Here is a 22,817-nt window from a genome sequence, read left to right on the forward strand (position 1 = left end):
TGGAGGGAGGATTATAACTGCAGGGGGCACTGCAGATCCAGGTGACATTATAGGTGGTCTTATTACTACTGGGGGCTCTATAGGAGGGTCTTAGAGATCTGCCTTTTTTCTACTAAGCGCACTATGGGGGCCTTATTACTACTGAGGGTTCTGTAGGGAGCTTTATTACCACTGGGGGAACAATAGGGGGCCTTATTTCTACTGGGGACTCTGTGAGGGTATTATTAATATGGGAGGGCTCTTCTAATAATGGGGGCATTGTTGAGGAGCATTATCACGGTTGGGGCAGTGTTACTAATGAGGGCATTCTAGAAGGGAATTACTATTGGTGGGACTATGAGGAGCACTATTACTATGGGGGGCAGTAATGGTTCTTCAGGATAGTATTTGGGGGTATTGGGGGGAGGGGCACGGGCGTAACTAAAGGCTCATGGGCTCCGGTGCAAGAGTTCAGCTTGGGCCCCCCTTCCCTCAGTGCTTTGTGTGTTTTATTATGCGGCACAAGTGTCTTTGGGCCCCTTCATGCTCCTGGGCCCGGTAGCGACTGCTACCTCTGCACCCCCTATAGCTACACCCCTGTGGGGGGGGGGACAGCAAGCAGCAGGATAACACTGTGAGGACTCCAGTTGGGGGATAATGATAGAATGTGAAGAAGCTAAGATGTCTGTGTGTCACACTCTGCAGAGACGAGGCGGCTGAGAGAAGTTGTCCAGACCGAGTGGAGAAGATGATGAGAGAGAAGATCTACAGAGAGGATGATGACAGAGAGGAGACGTCACCTGGAGGCCCTGGACGTGACAGGTAAGTGCTGCTGTATGGCAAGTACAGCAAAGTGCGGGGGGGGGGGGGGGGGGTCGGGATCAAGGGGGCCCAAGTAAATTCTTGCCCAGGGTCCAATCAATATTAAAGACGGTCCTGCATACTGCTGATGTTTACTGCACAGAGTTTAGGAGGTGGGCTACTGAGTCGGGGTGGAACGACCCCGCGTTACGTAGCCAGTTTTGTCAGGGGTTATCTGAAAGGTTGAAAGATGCTCTGGCTTTTCATGAATACCCAGATATTTTGGAAAACGCAATGTCTTTGGCGATACGTTTGGATAGACGTATCAGAGAGAGGTGTAAGGGTCCCTCTGTGCAGGGGATTCCTCCCACGTGTGGTTTTGTTTCACCAGCTGCCCAGGGTAATATTGCTTGTTACTCTGGGGTAGGGGAGGAACCCATGCAGTTAGGTCAGATATCTTTCCATTCGGATAGTAGAGACTTTCGAGAAGTGCACAATTTATGTTTCTATTGTGGGAAGAGGGGTCATTTTGTTTTTTCTTGTCCGTATTTTGAACCACAGGGGGAAGTGATAAAGAAAAAAGAAAAAGAAGAAAAAAAAAAATACCCTCACACTTGGTAGTATGAATGGTGTGGTGGAGCAGACTGGTATGCAAGTTCCCTGCAGTTCCCGTTTTCTCCTTTCAGCTATGGTGGCGATAGAGTCTAGAAATGTGTTTGTTGATGTGGTAAATTTAATTGACTTTCTGTTTCTTGAGGGTTTGGGACTAAGTATTTGCACATTAGACAACGAGATTCGTGTTTTTGCTATTGATTCTTCCCCTCTTTCCCAAGGGAGCCTTACTCACGTTGTTCATTGTATTCATTTAAGGGTGGGTGATTCACATGCTGAGATTATTTGCTGTTTCGTCATGAAGGATTTGCCAGCTCCAATAGTTTTGGGGTTGCCAAGGTTGTCTAGACATAACCCAATTATAGACTGGCAAGCGAGACAAATCATTGGTTGGAGCAAGTTTTGTTCGGATAATTTTCTTGTCACTAGAGTTGAGCAGACACCTGGATGTTCGGGTTCGAGAAGTTCGGCCGAACTTCCTGGAAATTTTCGGGTTCGGGATCCGAACCCGACCCGAACTTCGTCCCGAACCCGAACCCCATTGAAGTCAATGGGGACCCGAACTTTTCGGCACTAAAAAGGCTGTAAAACAGCCCAGGACAGGGCTAAAGGGCTGCAAAAGGCAGCAAAATGTAGTTAAATCCCCTGCAAACAAATGTGGATAGGGAAATGAATAAAAATAAAATAAATAAAAATTAACCAATATCAATTGGAGAGAGGTCCCATAGCAGAGAATCAGGCTTCATGTCAGCAGAGAATCAGTCTTCATGTCATAGCAGAGAATTAGGCTTCACGTCACCCAAAACTGGAACAGTCCATTGTCATATATTTAGGCCCCGGCACCCAGACAGAGGAGAGAGGTCCCATAACAGAGATTCAGGCTTCATGTCAGCAGAGAATCAGTCTTCATGTCATAGCATAGAATCAGGCTTCATATCACCCATCACTGGAACAGGCCACTGTCAGATATTTTTAGGCCCCGGCACCCAGACAGAGGAGAGAGGTCCCATAACAGAGATTCAGGCTTCATGTCAGCAGAGAATCAGTCTTCATGTCATAGCAGAGAATCAGGCTTCATGTCACGCACCACTGGAACAGGCCACTGTCAGATATTTTTAGGCCCCGGCACCCAGACAGAGGAGAGAGGTCCCATAACAGAGATTCAGGCTTCATGTCAGCAGAGAATCAGTCTTCATGTCATAGCAGAGAATCAGGCTTCATGTCACTCACCACTGGAACAGGCCACTGTCAGATATTTTTAGGCCTCGGCACCCAGACAGAGGAGAGAGGTCCCATAACAGAGATTCAGGCTTCATGTCAGCAGAGAATCAGTCTTCATGTCATAGCAGAGAATCAGGCTCCACGTCACCCACCACTGGAACAGTCCATTGTCACATATTTAGGCCCAGGCACCCAGGCAGAGGAGAGAGGTCCCATAACAGAGATTCAGGCTTCATGTCAGCAGAGAATCAGTCTTCATGTCATAGCAGAGAATCAGGCTTCATGTCACCCACCACTGGAACAGGCCACTGTCAGATATTTTTAGGCCCCGGCACCCAGACAGAGGAGAGAGGTCCCATAACAGAGATTCAGGCTTCATGTCAGCAGAGAATCAGTCTTCATGTCATAGCAGAGAATCAGGCTTCATGTCACCCACCACTGGAACAGGCCACTGTCAAACATTTTTAGGCCCCGGCACCCAAACAGAGGAGAGAGGTCCCATAACAGAGATTCAGGCTTCATGTCAGCAGAGAATCAGTCTTCATGTCATAGCAGAGAATCAGGCTTCACGTCACCCACCACTGGAACAGTCCATTGTCACATATTTAGACCCAGGCAGAGAAGAGATGTCCCATAACAGATATTCAGGCTTCATGTCAGCAGAGAATCAGTCTTCATGTCATAGCAGAGAATCAGGCTTCATGTCACCCACCACTGGAACAGGCCACTGTCAGATATTTTTAGGCCCCGGCACCCAGACAGAGGAGAGAGGTCCCATAACAGAGATTCAGGCTTCATGTCAGCAAAGAATCAGTCTTTATGTCATAGCAGAGAATCAGGCTTCACGTCACCCACCACTGGAACAGTCCATTGTCACATATTTAGGCCCAGGCACCCAGGCAGAGGAGAGAGGTCCCATAACAGAGATTCAGGCTTCATGTCAGCAGAGAATCAGTCTTCATGTCATAGCAGAGAATCAGGCTTCATGTCACCCACCACTGGAACAGGCCACTGTCAGATATTTTTAGGCCCCGACACCCAGACAGAGGAGAGGTTCATTCAACTTTGGGTTGCCCCGCAATATAATGGTAAAATGAAAATAAAAATAGGATTAAATGGGAAAGTGCCCTGGAGTACAATAATATATTGTTAAGGGGAGGTAGTTAATGTCTAATCTGCACAAGGGATGGACAGGTCCTGTGGGATCCATGCCTGGTTCATTTTTATGAACGTCAGCTTGTCCACATTGGCTGTAGACAGGCGGCTGCGTTTGTCTGTAATGACGCCGCCTGCCGTGCTGAATACACGTTCAGACAAAACGCTGGCCGCCAGGCAGGCCAGCACCTCCAAGGCATAAAAGGCTAGCTCTGGCCACGTGGACAATTTGGAGACCCAAAAGTTGAATGGGGCCGAACCATCAGTCAGTACGTGGAGGGGTGTGCACAGGTACTGTTCCACCATGATAGTGAAATGTTGCCTCCTGCTAACACGTTCCGTATCAGGTGGTGGTGCAGTTAGCTCTGGCGTGGTGACAAAACTTTTCCACATCTCTGCCATGCTAACCCTGCCCTCAGAGGAGCTGGCCGTGACACAGCTGCGTTGGCGACCTCTTGCTCCTCCTCTGCCTTCGCCTTGGGCTTCCACTTGTTCCCCTGTGACATTTGGGAATGCTCTCAGTAGCGCGTCTACCAACGTGCGCTTGTACTCGCGCATCTAACTATCACGCTCCAGTGCATGAAGTAAGGTGGGCACTTTGTCTTTGTACCGTGGATCCAGCAGGGTGGCAACCCAGTAGTCCGCACACGTTAAAATGTGGGCAACTCTGCTGTCGTTGCGCAGGCACTGCAGCATGTAGTCGCTCATGTGTGCCAGGCTGCCCAGAGGTAAGGACAAGCTGTCCTCTGTGGGAGGCGTATCGTCATCGTCCTGCGTTTCCCCCCAGCCATGCACCAGTGATGGGCCCGAGCTGCGTTGGGTGCCAGCCCGCTGTGAACATGCTTCATCCTCATCCTCCTCCTCCTCATCCTCGTCCTCCTCGTCCTCCAGTAGTCTGGCCACATTTGTACCTGGCCTCTGCTGTTGCAAAAAACCTCCATCTGAGTCACTTTGAATAGACTGGCCTGAAAGTGCTAAAAATGACCCCTCTTCCTCCTCCTCCTCCTCCTGGGCCACCTCCTCCTCCATCATCGCCCTAAGTGTTTTCTCAAGGAGACATAGAAGTGGTATTGTAACGCTGATAACGGCATCATCGCCACTGGCCATGTTGGTGGAGTACTCGAAACAGCGCAACAGGGTACACAGGTCTCGCATGGAGGCCCAGTCATTGGTGGTGAAGTCGTGCTGTTCCACAGTGCGACTGACCCGTGCGTGCTGCAGCTGAAACTCCACTATGGCCTGCTTCTGCTCGCACAGTCTGTCCAGCATGTGCAAGTTGGAGTTCCACCTGGTGGGCACGTCGCATATGAGGCGGTGAGCGGGAAGGCCGAAGTTACGCTGTAGCGCAGACAGGCGAGCAGCGGCAGGATGTGAACGCCGGAAGCGCGAACAGACGGCCCGCACTTTATGCAGCAGCTCTGACATGTCGGGGTAGTTGTGAATGAACTTCTGCACCACCAAATTCAGCAAATGCGCCAGGCAATGGATGTGCGTCAAACCGGCTAGTCCCAGAGCTGCAACGAGATTTCGCCCATTATCGCACACCACCAGGCCGGGCTTGAGGCTCACCGGCAGCAACCACTCGTCGGTCTGTTGTTCTATACCCCCCCACAACTCCTGTGCGGTGTGGGGCCTGTCCCCCAAACATATGAGTTTCAGAACGGCCTGCTGACGTTTACCCCGGGCTGTGCTGAAGTTGGTGGTGAAGGTGTGTGGCTGACCGGATGAGCAGGTGGAAGAAGAGGAGGAGGAAGCTGAGTAGGAGGAGGAGGAGACAGGAGGCAAAGAATGTTGCCCTGCGGTCCTTGGTGGCGGAAGGACGTGCGACAGACAGCTCTCCGCCTGGGGCCCAGCCGCCACTACATTTACCCAGTGTGCAGTTAGGGAGATATAGCATCCCTGGCCGTGCTTACTGGTCCACGTATCTGTGGTTAGGTGGACCTTGCCACAGATGGCGTTGCGCAGTGCACACTTGATTTTATCGGATACTTGGTTGTGCAGGGAAGGCACGGCTCTCTTGGAGAAGTAGTGCCGGCTGGGAACAACATACTGTGGGACAGCAAGCGACATGAGCTGTTTGAAGCTGTCTCATAGGCCAGTAGTTTAGAAATGCTGGCATTCAGGGCCAGGGATCGAGGGTGGCTAGGTGGGAATTTACGCTTTCTCTCAAATGTTTGTGAGATGGAGAGCTGAACGCTGCCGTGTGACATGATTGAGATGCTTGGTGACGCAGGTGGTGGTGTTGGTGGTACATCCCATGTTTGCTGGGCGGCAGGTGCCAACGTTCCTCCAGAGGCAGAGGAAGAGGCCGAGGCGGCAGCAGCAGAAGAGGCCGAGGCGGCAGCAGCAGAAGAGGTAGCAGGGGGAGCCTGAGTGACTTCCTTGTTTTTAAGGTGTTTACTCCACTGCAATTCATGCTTTGCATGCAGGTGCCTGGTCATGCAGGTTGTGCTAAGGTTCAGAACGTTAATGCCTCGCTTCAGGCTCTGATGGCACAGCGTGCAAACCACTCGGGTCTTGTCGTCAGCACATTGTTTGAAGAAGTGCCATGCCAGGGAACTCCTTGAAGCTGCCTTTGGGGTGCTCGGTCCCAGATGGCGGCAGTCAGTAGCAGGCGGAGTCTCTTGGCGGCGGATGTTCTGCTTTTGCCCACTGCTCCCTCTTTTGCTACGCTGTTGGCTCGGTCTCACCACTGCCTCTTCCTCCGAACTGTGAAAGTCAGTGGCACGACCTTCATTCCATGTGGGGTCTAGGACCTCATCGTCCCCTGCATCATCTTCCACCCAGTCTTGACCCCTGACCTCCTGTTCAGTCTGCACACTGCAGAAAGACGCAGCAGTTGGAACCTGTGTTTCGTCATCATCAGAGACGTGCTGAGGTGGTATTCCCATGTCCTCATCATCAGGAAACATAAGTGGTTGTGCGTTAGTGCATTCTATCTCTTCCACCCCTGGGGAAGGGCTAGGTGGATGCCCTTGGGAAACCCTGGCAGCAGAGTCTTCAAACAGCATAAGAGACTGCTGCATAACTTGAGGCTCATACAGATTCCCTGATATGCATGGGGGTGATGTGACAGACGGATGGGCTTGGTTTTCATGTGCCATATGTGCGCTTTCCGCAGAAGACTGGGTGGGAGATAATGTGAACGTGCTGGATCCACTGTCGGCCACCCAATTGACTAATGCCTGTACCTGCTCAGGCCTTTAACATCCTTAGAACGGCATTGGGCCCCACAAAATATCGCTGTAAATTCTGCTGGCTACTGGGACCTGAGGTAGTTGTTTTACTAGGACGTGTGGCTGTGGCAGAACGGCCACGTCCTCTCCCAGCACCAGAGGGTCCAATAACACCACCAAGACCATGTCCGTGTCCCTTACTAGATGTTTTCCTCATTGTTACCATTCACCACAATAAGAAAAATCTTATTCGGGCCAATGTATTGAATTCAAATTCAGGCCTTTTTTTACAGACACCTAACACTATCTGGCTATCTATTTAGGTACCGTATTACACTAATACAGGCACACCAGTAATGACAGATTTAGCTGAATATAAATTTGAGGCCTATTATTTAGGCGCTGGGTGACAGGTATACGTTTAATCACAGAATTAGACTTGGATCTGCACTGTAGCGTGTGTGTGAAGTTCTTGAGAATGACCCTATCAGCACCTTGAATCTAATCTACCCTTTTAGGGATAGATTTAAAGTAGGCCTGATACAGCAGAAACCACTAATTTTGAGAATTGCAAAATTGGGAATTGTATTTCAACCCAGAACAAAAACGGTGCTTTGACGGACACTAAATAACTTGACCAGCTAAAACAGTAATGACAGATTTGGATGAATATAAATGTGAGGCCTATTTTTTAGGCGCTGGGTGACAGGTATACGTTTAATCACAGAATTAGACTTGGATCTGCACTGTAGCGTGTGTGTGAAGTTCTTGAGAATTACCCTATCAGCACATTGAATCTAATATACCCCTTTAGAGATAGATTTAAAGTAGGCCTGATACAGCAGAAACCACTAATTTTGAGAATTGCAAAATTGGGAATTGTATTTTAACCCAGAACAAAAACTGTGCTTTGACGGACACTAAATAACTTGACCAGCTAAAGCAGTAATGACAGATTTTGATGAATATAAATGTGAGGCCTATTTTTTAGGCGCTGGGTGACAGGTATACGTTTAATCACAGAATTAGACTTGGATCTGCACTGTAGCGTGTGTGTGAAGTTCTTGAGAATTACCCTATCAGCACCTTGAATCTAATATACCCTTTTAGGGATAGATTTAAAGTAGGCCTGATACAGCAGAAACCACTAATTTTGAGAATTGCAAAATTGGGAATTGTATTTCAAACCAGAACAAAAACTGTGCTTTGACGGACACTAAATAACTTGACCAGCTAAAGCAGTAATGACAGATTTGGATGAATATAAATGTGAGGCCTATTTTCTAGGCGCTGGGTGACAGGTATACATTTAATCACAGAATTAGACTTGGATCTGCACTGTAGCGTGTGTGTGTGAAGTTCTTAAGAATTACCCTATCAGCACCTTGAATCTAATATACCCTTTTAGAGATAGATTTAAAGTAGGCCTGATACAGCAGAAACCACTAATTTTGAGAATTGCAAAATTGGGAATTGTATTTCATCCCAGAACAAAAACTGTGCTTTGACGGACACTATATAACTTGACCAGCTAAAACAGTAATGACAGATTTGGATGAATATAAATGTGAGGCCTATTTTTTAGGCGCTGGGCGACAGGCTCAACTTGCCCCTGATGTAGTATATGGCCAAAAAATAACCACACTATTGATGGTTAAATGCACTTGATGAAAGCTTGACCCTAATGTAGGATATAGCAAAAAATAACCACACTTTTGATGGTTAAATGCACTTGGGTGACAGTCTTAGCTTGCCCCTGATGTAGTATATGGCCAAAAAATATCCACACTATTGATGGTTAAATGCACTTGATGAAAGCTTGACCCTGATGTAGGATATAGCAAAAAATAACCACACTATTGATAGTTAAATGTACTTGGTGGCAGCTTGTGCTGGCGCACCACAAGCCACAAAATGGCCGCCGATCACCCCAGAAAAAAGTGACTGAAAAACGCTCTGGGCAGCCTAAAAACACTGAGCAATTGAATAGCAGCAGTTCAATGATCAACAGCTGGAGATCGATCACTGAATGAAGTCTTTTGGAGGAGTTAATCACTGCCTAATCTCGCCCTAACATCGCAGCTGCAACCTCTCCCTATACTTATATCAGCAGAGTGACGTGCAGCGATACGTGACCCAAGCTTATATAGAGGCTGGGTCACATGCTGCACTGGCCAATCACAGCCATGCCAATAGTAGGCATGGCTGTGATGGCCTCTTGGGGCAAGTAGTATGATGCTTGATGATTGGCTGCTTTGCAGCCTTTCAAAAAGCGCCAAGAAAGCGCCGAACACCGAACTCGAACCCGGACTTTAACGAAAATGTTCGGGTCCGTGTCACGGACACCCCAAAATTCGGTACAAACCCGAACTATACAGTTCGGGTTCGCTCATCCCTACTTGTCACATCTATTTCTGAAGTGTCCGTTACGGCCTTGCCTCAGTATCTCTCCGATTTTTCGGACGTTTTTTCGGAGAGTGGGGCTCAGGAATTGCCCCCTCATCGTGACTATGATTGTCCTGTGAATCTCATTCCGGGGGCTAAGTTGCCTAAGTCTCGGCTCTACAGCCTCTCTCAACCCGAGAGAGAGGTCATGCGAAAGTATGTCGCCAAGAGTTTGGCAAAGGGTCATATTAGACCATCTAAGTCTCCAGTGGCTGTAGGTTTGTTCTTCGTGAAGAAGAAAGATGGATCACTGAGACCGTGTTTGGATTTCCGGGAGCTGAACCGTATTACAGTCCGGGATCCATATCCCCTGCCTTTGATCTCTGATCTTTTTGATCAGATTGTTGGAGCCAAGGTGTTCTCCAAGTTGGATTTGAGAGGAGCATACAATCTGATCAGGATCAAGGAGGGGGATGAGTGGAAAACGGCCTTCAATACGCACGAGGGTCATATTGAGAACCTGGTAATGCCTTTTGGGTTGACGAATGCGCCAGCGGTATTTCAGCGATTCGTCAATGATATTTTTCATCATTTGGTGGGGAGGTTCGTAGTAGTCTACCTAGATGACATTTTAATTTATTCTCCTGATCTGAAGACTCATCAGGATCATGTGAGACAGGTTTTGACGATCCTTCGGGAGAATAAGTTATACGCCAAATTGGAGAAATGTTTGTTTGCGGTGCAAGAGCTCCCATTCTTGGGATACATGCTTTCTGATTCTGGTTTTCGTATGGACCCCGAAAAGGTCTGGGCGGTTCTGGAGTGGGACCGACCGGAGAATCAGAAAGCTTTGATGCGATTTTTGGGGTTTACGAATTATTATAGAAAATTTATTTTGAATTATTCCACGCTAGTCAAACCTCTTACTGATATGACCAAGAAGGGCGCTGATGTCTCTGTCTGGTCGGGTGAGGCATTGCAGGCCTTTTCGGCGATTAAGGAGCGTTTTGCGTCTGTTCCCATTTTGGTGCAGCCGGATGTATCTCAGCCATTCGTGGTTGAGGTTGATGCATCAGAGGTGGGAGTTGGGGCGGTGCTTTCGCAGGGTCCTTCTCCTGGCAAGTGGGTCCCGTGTGCCTTCTTCTCCAGGAAGCTCTCGGTCGCCGAGAGGAATTATGATGTTGGAGATAGGGAGTTGTTGGCGATCAAGTTGGCCTTTGAAGAATGGCGTCACTGGTTAGAGGGGGCTTCTCACCCCGTTACTGTGTATACAGACCATAAGAATTTGGCTTACCTGCAATCTGCCAAGCGTCTGAACCCTAGACAGGCCAGATGGTCATTGTTTTTTACCAGATTCAATTTCGTGGTTACCTTTCGCCCAGGGGTCAAGAACGTCAAGGCAGATGCCTTGTCTCGCAGCTTTCCTGGGGGAGGTGATTCAGAAGATCCAGCGCCGATTTTGGCGGATGGAGTGGTGGTCTCCGCTCTGTACCCTGAATTGGAGATGGAGGTTTTGGGAGCTCAGGAGGGGGCTCCTGGTTCGTGTCCCCCAGGGAGGTTGTTTGTTCCTGAGGGCCTACGATACAAGGTGTTCAAGGAACATCACAATACTGTTCTCGCTGGACATCCTGGTGGTAAGTCCACCTGTGATCTGGTGTCCCGGAGGTTCTGGTAGCCAGGGTTGCGTAAGAGTATTGAGAATTACGTGACAGCTTGTGAAACCTGAGCTCGGTCTAAGGTTGCTCATACTCGACCACCTGGTTCACTTCTTACATTGTCTATTCCATCTCGTCCTTGGACGCATTTGTCCATGGACATTATTACGGACCTTCCGAGTTCCTCCGGGAGAACAGTGATTTTGGTGGTAGTCGATCGTTTCAGTAAAATGGCTCACTTTATACCACTAACAAGTCTGCCTAACGCTAAGACTCTTGCACAGATTTTTGTGGATAATATTGTGAAATTGCACGGTATTCCTTTGGATGTGGTCTCTGATAGGGGCACGCAGTTTGTCTCCAGGTTTTGGAGGGCGTTCTGCTCTCGACTTGGCATTCAACTTTCTTTCTCGTCGGCTTTTCATCCACAGTCAAATGGTCAGACGGAGCGTACCAATCAAAATTTGGAGACCTACTTGAGGTGCTTTGTGGCTGAGAATCAGGAGGACTGGTACTCATTCTTGTCCTTAGCAGAATTTGCATTGAATAACCGTAGGCAGGAGTACACGGGTAAGTCGACATTTTTTGGCGCATACGGTTTCCATCGACAGTTTGGTACTTTTTCTGGGTCTGGTTCCTCCGGGATGCCAGAGGAGGAGAGATTCTCTTCTGCCTTTATCCTCTATCTGGCGGAGGATTCAAGGGAATTTGGAGAGGATGGGTGAGAGGTATAAACGAATGGCTGACAGGAGACGTGTGACTGGTCCGGACCTGTGTGTGGGTGATCTGGTGTGGTTGTCCACTAGGAATATCAAGTTGAGAGTGCCATCTTGGAAACTGGGTCCAAGATTTGTTGGTCCGTATAAAATTTCTGCGGTTTCGACTGGATCTGCCGCAGACTTGGAGGATCCATGATGTCTTCCACAAGTTTTTACTAAAAAAATATGTTAAACCGGTGGTACCATCGCCATTGCCTCCTCCTCCTGTTCTAGTCGAGGGAAACTTGGAGTTCGAGATCTCCAGGATTCTCCACTCGAGAGTTCTGCGGGGTTCCATCCAGTACCTGGTGCACTGGAGGGGATACGGTCCTGAGGAGAGGATGTGGGTTCCGGCGTCAGATGTCAACGCCAGCCGACTTCTGAGGCCCTTTCATAGGTCTTATCCGGATAAGGTTGGTCTAGGGTGTCCGGAGGTCACCCGTAGAAGGGGGGGTACTGTCATGCCCCACTCTGACGATGTGCGGAGGTCAGCCAGGATTGCAGAACGAGTTTAGTTTTTGTTTTGATGCCGTGCTGGATCCGCCTCGCATCAGGTGCACTGGGTGGAGTCATTAGTTTAAATGGTCTTCAGCTAAGTGCTCTGAGCGGATTATACTGTTCATTTTGGTCTGGGAAGTTTGGAGGGAAGGTTGGCTCTCAGTTCCTGCTCTCAGAAGCTAATTTGGCGAGATAAACGGGAAACAAGGCGCTCATAGGGTAGTAGTTTCTGGTAGATAGTGTTGGATAGAGTACTGTATCAGTAATTACACTCACCTTCTGGTGTTTGTGCTTGTGTCAAGGCGGCGGGGGGAGGGTGGGGGGTGAGTAAAAATTTGATCCAGATGAGGTATGCTGCCGGTATCTTTCTCAATCCTTGGAGTCGCCAGTACTCCAGAGGAGTGATATAGACTGCTGTAAAAGGGCTGTGTACTAGCTTGTACACACTGTGATACCTTTTGGCGCAAAAACCACAATAGCGAAAGTTGTCTTTTTAGGAATATTTATTTGTTCAGGTGACAACGCGTTTCGGAGTACAAATACTCCTTTGTCAAGTCTAAAAGAAACAGTAGTATGTGAGGCGATGGAATCAGAAAATAATACATAAGGATAAAACATAGTGAAAAACAATATATATATAGGTATGTAATAGACAATATTAGCATATCATAATAATAATAGATCAGATAGATGTGGGATTAAAATATACGGTAAAGATTTTTTTTTAAATGCAAGAGGAGGCCGTGGTTGACGTGGTGGCCTAGGTACAGAGAGAACGGATGGACTAATATAATATTGTAATATTATAATGATTAAAACAAAGGATAAAAAATATTAATAATAAATATTAATAAAAGAATGTGACTATGGGTGCAGCTGTCAGGGGGTTCATGATTGATTGTATTATTTCTCCAGTGGCGTTTGGGCTAACCACAGATGTACTATTATTTGAAGGATGACAATAGGCCTGGTGTGCCGTCAGTGGTCCCTTGGGTGGTGATGGGTCATATGTATACGCACACACACAAACATCCGCATGTGGAATGGGAAGCAATTTCATACATATAGATACACAAATACATAAATGCACATTTACAATAGTCAAATAGTAAGTGGGTAAGCAACTGGCTCAATGATAGAAAACAGAGGGTGGTTATTAACGGTACATACTCAGATTGGGTCACTGTCACTAGTGGAGTACCTCAGGGGTCAGTATTGGGCCCTATTCTCTTCAATATATTTATTAATGATCTTGTAGAAGGCTTGCATAGTAAAATATCAATTTTCGCAGATGACACTAAACTGTGTAAAGTAATTAACACTGAAGAGGACAGTATACTACTACAGAGGGATCTGGATAGATTGGAGGCTTGGGCAGATAAGTGGCAGATGAGGTTTAACACTGAGAAATGTAAAGTTATGCACATGGGAAGGAATAATGCAAGTCACCCGTACATACTAAATGGTAAAACACTCGGTAACACTGACATGGAAAAGGATCTAGGAATTTTAATAAACAGCAAACTAAGCTGCAAAAAACAGTGTCAGGCAGCGGCTGCCAAGGCCAATAAGATAATGGGTTGCATCAAAAGGGGCATAGATGCCCGTGATGAGAACATATTCCTACTACTTTACAAATCACTGGTCAGACCACACATGGAGTACTGTGTACAGTTCTGGGCTCCTGTAAACAAGGCAGACATAGCAGAGCTGGAGAGGGTCCAGAGGAGGGCAACTAAAGTAATAACTGGAATGGGGCAACTACAGTACCCTGAAAGATTATCAAAATTAGGGTTATTCACGTTAGAAAAAAGACGACTGAGGGGAGATCTAATTACTATGTATAAATATATCAGGGGGCAGTACAGAGATCTATCCCATCATCTATTTATCCCCAGGACTGTGACTGTGACGAGGGGACATCCTCTGCGTTTGGAGGAAAGAAGGTTTGTACACAAACATAGAAAAGGGTTCTTTACGGTAAGAGCAGTGAGACTATGGAACTCTCTGCCTGAGGAGGTGGTGATGGTGAGTACAATAAAGGAATTCAAGAGGGGCCTGGATGTATTTCTGGAGTGTAATAATATTACAGGCTATAGCTACTAGAGAGGGGTCGTTGATCCAGGGAGTTATTCTGATTGCCTGATTGGAGTCGGGAAGGAATTTTTTATTCCCCTAAAGTGAGGAAAATTGGCTTCTACCTCACAGGGTTTTTTTTTGCCTTCCTCTGGATCAACTTGTAGGATGACAGGCCGAACTGGATGGACAAATGTCTTTTTTCGGCCTTATGTACTATGTTACTATGTTACTATGTTACTAAAAAGGATGTGATGGTATATGTGGGTGGTGGGGGGGGGAAGGCACATGGGGGGAGAGAAGGTGGAGGCAGTTACCTTAACCTCCTCAGGACCGCCGTACGCAGGATTGCGTCTTTGCGGCGGTCCTGTTGTTCTGGGTGGACCAACGGTGCGCCGGTGCGTCCTCTCGCGAGACGCGAGATTTCGTGCATTGCCGGCCCGCGCATGCGCATCGCGGGCCGGCAAAAGTTAAAGAAGTATTTCGTCACCAGCCTGCCAGCCACGATCATTGGCTGTCAGGCTGGCGATTTTCAAAAAATCAAATCAGAAGCCAGATAACAGATCATATTAGTAAATATGATCTGTTACATGGCTTCTCTGCTCCTCTGCTGGTCCTTTTCGTCAGTTGGATCCAGCAGAGGAGCAGACTTCACTGTGAGTACCCACCAACACTACACCTTAGCCCCAGATCACCCTCCATCACCCCCATCATCCAAATTAACCCCTTGATCGCCCCCTGTCAATCACTTAGTGAAAGACAAAAAGTGATCAGTGTAAACTGTCACTTTTTTTTTTCACTAGTATTGGCTGTTAGGTTTTAGGATAGTTTAGGCCCCTTGGTTAGGTAGTTAGCGTCAGTTAGCGCCCAGCCCACCGCACCGCAGTCACTTTTATTCGCTGATTAGCGTATCGCTAATCAGCATTTGTACTTTTATAGTATCTGTAAGTGATCAAAACTGATCACGGTCAGATCTATAATAGTATTAGTGTCACTTTAGTTCGCCCTCCACCCAAAACGCAGTGTTTGCCCGATCAGGCCTGATCGGTCGCCCACACGTGCATTCACCCACACCCGCCCCACCGCAGTGACAAAAATTTTTTTGTTTTTTGATCACTGCACATTCACTTTACACGCACCGCGGCGATAAAAAAATCTGTTTTGATATTTTTTATCAACCGCAGCGGCCTCTGGTACTTCGCTAGCCTCCCCTTTGTAAGACAGGTTTGCTTTTTTTCTTGGGTAGTCTCAGGGAATACCCCTAAATTTAGTAGTCCAAATGGCAAACAGGGGGTATTCTTCTGAAGAGGCCTACAGGATTCTGACCCAGTCGGATGAGGAATGGGAACCCTCATCTGACGAATCTAGCGGGTCAGAATATGAACCTGTGGAAAGCAGTGGCTCTCTGACCCAAAGTTCGGACGAGGAGGTGGAGGTCCCTGATAGAACCAGGCGTACCCGGCCCCGTGTCGCTAGACCACAGGTTATGCAGGATCCGTTTCAAGAGCAGCAGAGTGGGGCTGTCGCTGCCGGATCACGTGGTGAGGCATACACCAGCAGCGCAGCCCTTCCTGGACCTAGTACCAGCACTGCCGTACAACATGGTGACGTGGCGAGCACCAGAAGGGCAGTTGAAGCTGGTACGGTGGCACGTGCAGTAGTTACCCCGTCGCAGCCACCGCGCAGACAGGCCCGTAGAGCCCCTAGAATCCCTGAGGTGCTGGCAAACCCTGATTGGCAGTCACCAACTTCAGCCGCACCATTAGTTCCCCCTTTCACCGCCCAGTCTGGAGTTCGGGTTGAGACGGCTCATATCGGTTCGGCCCTGGGATTTTTTGAGCTGTTCTTGACTGCGGAGCTCTTGGACTTAGTCGTGGCAGAAACAAATTGGTATGCCACACAATTTATATCCGCCAACCCGGGAAGCTCTTATGCCCAGTCTTTCCGGTGGAAACCAGTCCAAGTTTCCGAACTTAAAATTTTTCTGGGCCTTCTCCTCAACATGGGTCTAAGTAAAAAGCATGAATTGCGGTCATATTGGTCCACGAACCCAATTCATCACATGCCCATGTTCTCTGCTGCTATGTCCAGGACACGATTTGAGACCATCCTGCGTTTTCTGCATTTTAGCGACAACACCACCTCCCGTCCCAGAGGCCACCCAGCTTTTGACCGGCTCCACAAAATTCGGCCCCTCATAGACCATTTCAACCAGAAATTTGCAGATTTGTATACCCCCGAGCAAAACATCTGCGTAGACGAGTCCCTAATACATTTTACCGGGCGCCTTGGCTTCAAACAATACATCCCAAGCAAGCGTGCCCGGTATGGGGTCAAATTGTATAAGCTCTGTGAAAGGGCCACAGGCTATACCCACAAATTTCGGATCTATGAGGGAAAAGATCAGACCCTGGAGCGGGTCGGTTGCCCTGACTACCTGGGGAGCAGTGGGAAGACAGTCTGGGACTTGGTGTCACCCTTATTCGGCAAGGGGTACCATCTTTATGTGGACAATTTTTACACAAGTGTGGCCCTCTTTAGGCATTTGTTTCTAGAACGGATTTGCGCCTGTGGCACCGCGTGAACTAGTCGCGTGGGCTTCCCCCAACGGCTCATTACCACCCGTCTTGCAAGGGAGAAGAGGGCTGCCTTGTGTAATGAAGAACTGCTCGCGGTGAAATGGAGAGACAAGCGTGACGTTTACATGCTCTCCTCCATTCACGCAGACACGACAATCCAAATTGAAAGGGCAACCCGTGTCATTGAAAAGCCCCTCTCAGTCCACGACTATAATGCGCTCATGGGAGGGGTGGACTTCAATGACCAGATGTTGGCTCCCTATTTAGTTTCCCGACGCACCAGACGCTGGTATAAGAAGGTGTCTGTATATTTAATTCAATTGGCTGCATATAATAGTTTTGTTCTCTACAGTAAGGCTGGGAGAACAGGATCCTTCCTCAAATTCCAGGAAGAGATCATCGAGAACCTCCTGTATCCAGGAGGTTCCGTGGCCCCATCCACCAGTGTAGTTAGCCGTCTACACGAGCGACATTTCCCCAGTGTCGTTGCTGGTACCTCAACCCAACCGCCACCCCGAAAAAAATGTTGTGTCTGTAGCAGGAGTGGAATAAGGCGTGACACCCGCTATTTCTGTCCTGACTGTCCTGACCACCCTGCCCTATGCTTTGGTGAGTGTTTCCGGAAGTACCACACACAGGTACACCTAGCATAGGGATTGCATCTCACAGGACAGGCACACAGGGCTATTAGGGCCCTTTTACTCACAGCTTCTGCAAACCTCTCCTTTCACCTGGGATAAAGTGCATAACGTACTTCGCCAAATCTTTGGGCGATTTGCGCTTTGCACATTGTCCCATGGGGAAGGAGAGGTTTGTTCTATAAAGGTAAAAAAACTAAACAAAAAAAAAATTACCGGTAAGTAAAAAAGTTAAAAAAGTTAAAAAAAGTTAATATGTTCTGTTCTAAAGTTAATAAAGTTATTGCGTTGCGGCCTGGTTTTTTCTTTTTTGTTTTGTTTTTTTTACCTTCCAGGTGGACCAACCGATCGACTAGCTGCAGCACTGATGTGCATTCTGACAGAAGCATTGCGCTGCTGTCAGATTACACGCAAGTCGGTGTATGCGGCGCTGCAAGACGAGATTTCTCCTCTGCAGTAAAAGATACGTTTGCCGAGGCATATGAGCTGAGGAGGTGGCGGTGTTCATATACTTTGGCAAACACTTTGTATATATAAAAAAAAAAAAATCCCGGCAATGATTTATTCATCCACATCGATTGATGTGAATGGAGAAATCTGGTTTGCCAGGGCATACGAGCTAAGTGGGTATGGATTTTGGGCGGAGCTCCTATGTCCTGGCAGACGCCTTTCCCCTCCTTTTTCTTTTTTTGGCAGAGATTTTTTCATCCACATTGATCGATGCGAATGAAGAAATCTGTGCCGTTCATTTTTTTTCTTTCAGCCCAGAGACTGAACGGAAAAAAAAAATCTCATTACCCGTATGCTCAATATAAGGAGAATAGCAGAAACTCCTAATGCTGGGCATACATGTAATGATTGCGGAGACCCTCAAATGCCAGGGCAGTACAAACACCCCACAAATGACCCCATTTTGGAAAGAAGACACCCCAAGGTATTTGCTGAGGGGCTTATTGAGTCCATGAAAGATTGAAATTTTTGTCCCAAGTTAGCGGAAAGGGAGACTTTGTGAGAAAAAAATCCAAAAAATCAATTTCCGCTAACTTGTGCCAAAAAATTTTTGTTTCTATGAACTCGCCATGCCCCTCATTGGATGTGACCCCATTCTTTCCAAAATGGGGTCACATGTGGGGTATTTATACTGCCCTGGCATTTTAGGGGCCCCAAAGCGTGAGAAGAAGTCTGGTATCCAAATGTCTAAAAATGCCCTCCTAAAAGGAATTTGGGCCCCTTTGCCCACCTAGGCTGCAAAAAAGTGTCACACATGTGGTATCTCCGTATTCAGGATAAGTTGGGGAATGTGTTTTGGGGTGTCATTTTACATATACCCATGCTGGGTGAGATAAATATCTTGGTCAAATGCCAACTTTGTATAAAAAAATGGGAAAAGTTGTCTTTTGCCAAGATATTTCTCTCACCCAGCATGGGTATATGTAAAATGACACCCCAAAACACATTCCTCAACTTCTCCTGAATACGGAGATACCACATGTGTGACACTTTTTTGCAGCCTAGGTGGGCAAAGGGGCCCACATTCCAAAGAGCACCTTTCGGATTTCACAGGTCATTTACCTACTTACCACACATTTGGGCCCCTAGAATGCCAGGGCAGTATAACTACCCCACAAGTGACCCCATTTTGGAAAGAAGACACCCCAAGGTATTCCGTGAGGGGCATGGCGAGTTCCTAGATTTTTTTATTTTTTGTCACAAGTTAGTGGAAAATGATGATTTTTTTTTTTTTTTCTTACAAAGTCTCATATTCCACTAACTTGTGACAAAAAATAAAAAATTCTACGAACTCGCCATGCCCCTCACGGAATACCTTGGGGTGTCTTCTTTCCAAAATGGGGTCACTTGTGGGGTAGTTATACTGCCCTGGCATTCTAGGGGCCAAAATGTGTGGTAAGGAGTTTGAAATCAAATTCTGTAAAAAATGACCAGTGAAATCCAAAAGGTGCTCTTTGGAATATGGGCCCCTTTGCCCACCTAGGCTGCAAAAAAGTGTCACACATCTGGTATCTCCGTATTCAGGAGAAGTTGGGGAATGTGTTTTGGGGTGTCATTTTACATATACCCATGCTGGGTGAGAGAAATATCTTGGCAAAAGACAACTTTTCCCATTTTTTTATACAAAGTTGGCATTTGACCAAGATATTTATCTCACCCAGCATGGGTATATGTAAAATGACACCCCAAAACACATTCCCCAACTTCTCCTGAATACGGAGATACCACATGTGTGACACTTTTTTGCAGCTTACGTGGGCAAAGGGGCCCATATTCCAAAGAGAACCTTTCGGATTTCACTGGTCATTTTTTACAGAATTTGATTTCAAACTCCTTACCACACATTTGGACCCCTAGAATGCCAGGGCAGTATAACTACCCCACAAGTGACCCCATTTTGGAAAGAAGACACCCCAAGGTATTCCGTGAGGGGCATGGCGAGTTCCTAGAATTTTTTATTTTTTGTCACAAGTTAGTGGAATATGAGACTTTATAAGAAAAAAAATAATTAAAAAAAATCATCATTTTCCACTAACTTGTGACAAAAAATAAAAAATTCTAGGAACTCGCCATGCCCCTCACAGAATACCTTGGGGTGTCTTCTTTCCAAAATGGGGTCACTTGTGGGGTAGTTATACTGCCCTGGCATTCTAGGGGCCCAAATGTGTGGTAAGGAGTTTGAAATCAAATTCTGTAAAAAATGACCAGTGAAATCCGAAAGGTGCTCTTTGAAATATGGGCCCCTTTGCCCACCTAGGCTGCAAAAAAGTGTCACACATCTGGTATCTCCGTATTCAGGAGAAGTTGGGGAATGTGTTTTGGGGTGTCATTTTACATATACCCATGCTGGGTGAGAGAAATATCTTGGCAAAAGGCAACTTTTCCCATTTTTTTATACAAAGTTGGCATTTGACCATGATATTTATCTCACCCAGCATGGGTATATGTAAAATGACACCCCAAAACACATTCCCCAACTTCTTCTGAATACGGAGATACCAGATGTGTGACACTTTTTTGCAGCCAAGGTGGGCAAAGGGGCCCACATTCCAAAGAGCACCTTTCGGATTTCACTGGCCATTTTTTACAGAATTTGATTTCAAACTCCTTACCACACATTTGGGCCCCTAGAATGCCAGGGCAGTATAACTACCCCACAAGTGACCCCATTTTGGAAAGAAGACACCCCAAGGTATTCCGTGAGGGGCATGGCGAGTTCCTAGAATTTTTTATTTTTTGTCACAAGTTAGGCTACTTTCACACTAGCGTTCGGGGCTCCGCTTGTGAGTTCCGTTTGAAGGCTCTCACAAGCGGCCCCGAACGGATCCGTCCAGCCCTAATGCATTCTGAGTGGAGGCGGATCCGCTCAGAATGCATCAGTCTGGCACCGTTTTTCCTCCGCTCCGCTCAGCAGGCGGACCCCTGAACGCAGCTTGCAGCGTTCGGGTGTCCGCCTGGCCGTGCGGAGGCAAACGGATCCGTCCAGACTTACAATGTAAGTCAATGGGGACGGATCCGTTTGAAGTTGACACAATATGGCTCAATTTTCAAACGGATCTGTCCCCCATTGACTTTCAATGTAAAGTCAAAACGGATCCGTTTGGATTATCATGAACAAAAAAAAAAAAAAAATTATTATTATTTTTTTTTTTTTGTTCATGATAATGCAAACGGATCCGTTTTGACTTTACATTGAAAGTCAATGGGGGACGGATCCGTTTGAAAATTGAGCCATACTGTGTCAACTTCAAACGGATCCGTCCCCATTGACTTAGGCTACTTTCACACTAGCGTTCGGAGCGGATCGTCTGATGTTTCATCAGACGGATCCGCTCCGATAATGCAGACGTTCGCATCCGTTCAGAACGGATCCGTCTGCATTAAATCTTAGAAAATTTTCTAAGTATGAAAGTAGCCTGAGCGGATCCGTTCAGACTTTACATTGTAAGTCAATGGGGAACGGATCCGCTTGAAGATTGAGCCATATGGTGTCATCTTCTAGCGGATCCGTCCCCATTGACTTACATTGTAAGTCTGGACGGATCCGCTCGCCTCCGCACGGCCAGGCGGACACCCGAACGCTGCAAGCAGAGTTCAGGTGTCCGCTCACTGAGCGGAGCGGAGGCTGAGCACTGGCAGGCGGATGCATTCTCAGTGGATCCGCCTCCACTGAGAATGCATTGGGGCCAGACGGATGCGTTCGGGGCCGCTCGTGAGCCCCTTCAAACGGAGCGCACGAGCGGACACCCGAACGCTAGTGTGAAAGTAGCCTTACATTGTAAGTCTGGACGGATCTGTTTGCCTCCGCACGGCCAGGCGGACACCCGAACGCTGCAAGCTGCGTTCAGGTGTCCGCCTGCTGAGCGGAGGACAAACGGTGCCAGACTGATGCATTCTGAGCGGATCCGCATCCACTCAGAATGCATTAGGGATGGACGGATCCGTTCGGGGCCGCTTGTGAGAGCCTTCAAACGGAGCTCACAAGCGGAGCCCCGAACGCTAGTGTGAAAGTAGCCTTAGTGGAATATGAGACTTTGTAAGAAAAAAAAATCATCATTTTCCGCTAACTTGTGACAAAAAATAAAAAGTTCGATGAACTCACTATGCCCATCAGCGAATACCTTAGGGTGTTTGTACTGTCTGGGCATTGTAGAACCTCAGGAAACATGACAGGTGCTCAGAAAGTCAGAGCTGCTGCAAAAAGCGGAAATTCACATTTTTGTACCATAGTTTGTAAACGCTATAACTTTTACCCAAACCATTTTTTTTTTTACCCAAACATTTTTTTTTTTATCAAAGACATGTAGAACAATAAATTTAGAGCAAAATTTATATATGGATCTCGTTTTTTTTGCAAAATTTTACAACTGAAAGTGAAAAATTTCATTTTTTTGCAAAAAAATCGTTAAATTTCGATTAATAACAAAAAAAGTAAAAATGTCAGCAGCAATGAAATACCACCAAATGAAAGCTCTATTAGTGAGAAGAAAAGGAGGTAAAATTAATTTGGGTGGTAAGTTGCATGACCGAGCAATAAACGGTGAAAATAGTGTAGGTCAGAAGTGTAAAAAGTGGCCTGGTCTTTCAGGGTGTTTAAGCCATGGGGGCTGAGGTGGTTAAGGGCCGGGCATACACGATTGGCAGGGCTTGGTCCAATTGCTAGAGTTAGAATAAGGGGAAAAGACATTATTATCCATCTCAGTTAAAAAGTTCAATTGGTATGGGTGGTTAATTTAACTAATTATAACTATTTGTTTAACTATTTGACTAATCA

This window comes from Bufo bufo, chromosome 9 (assembly GCF_905171765.1).
Source record: "Bufo bufo chromosome 9, aBufBuf1.1, whole genome shotgun sequence".
Classification (NCBI taxonomy): Eukaryota; Metazoa; Chordata; class Amphibia; order Anura; family Bufonidae; genus Bufo; species Bufo bufo.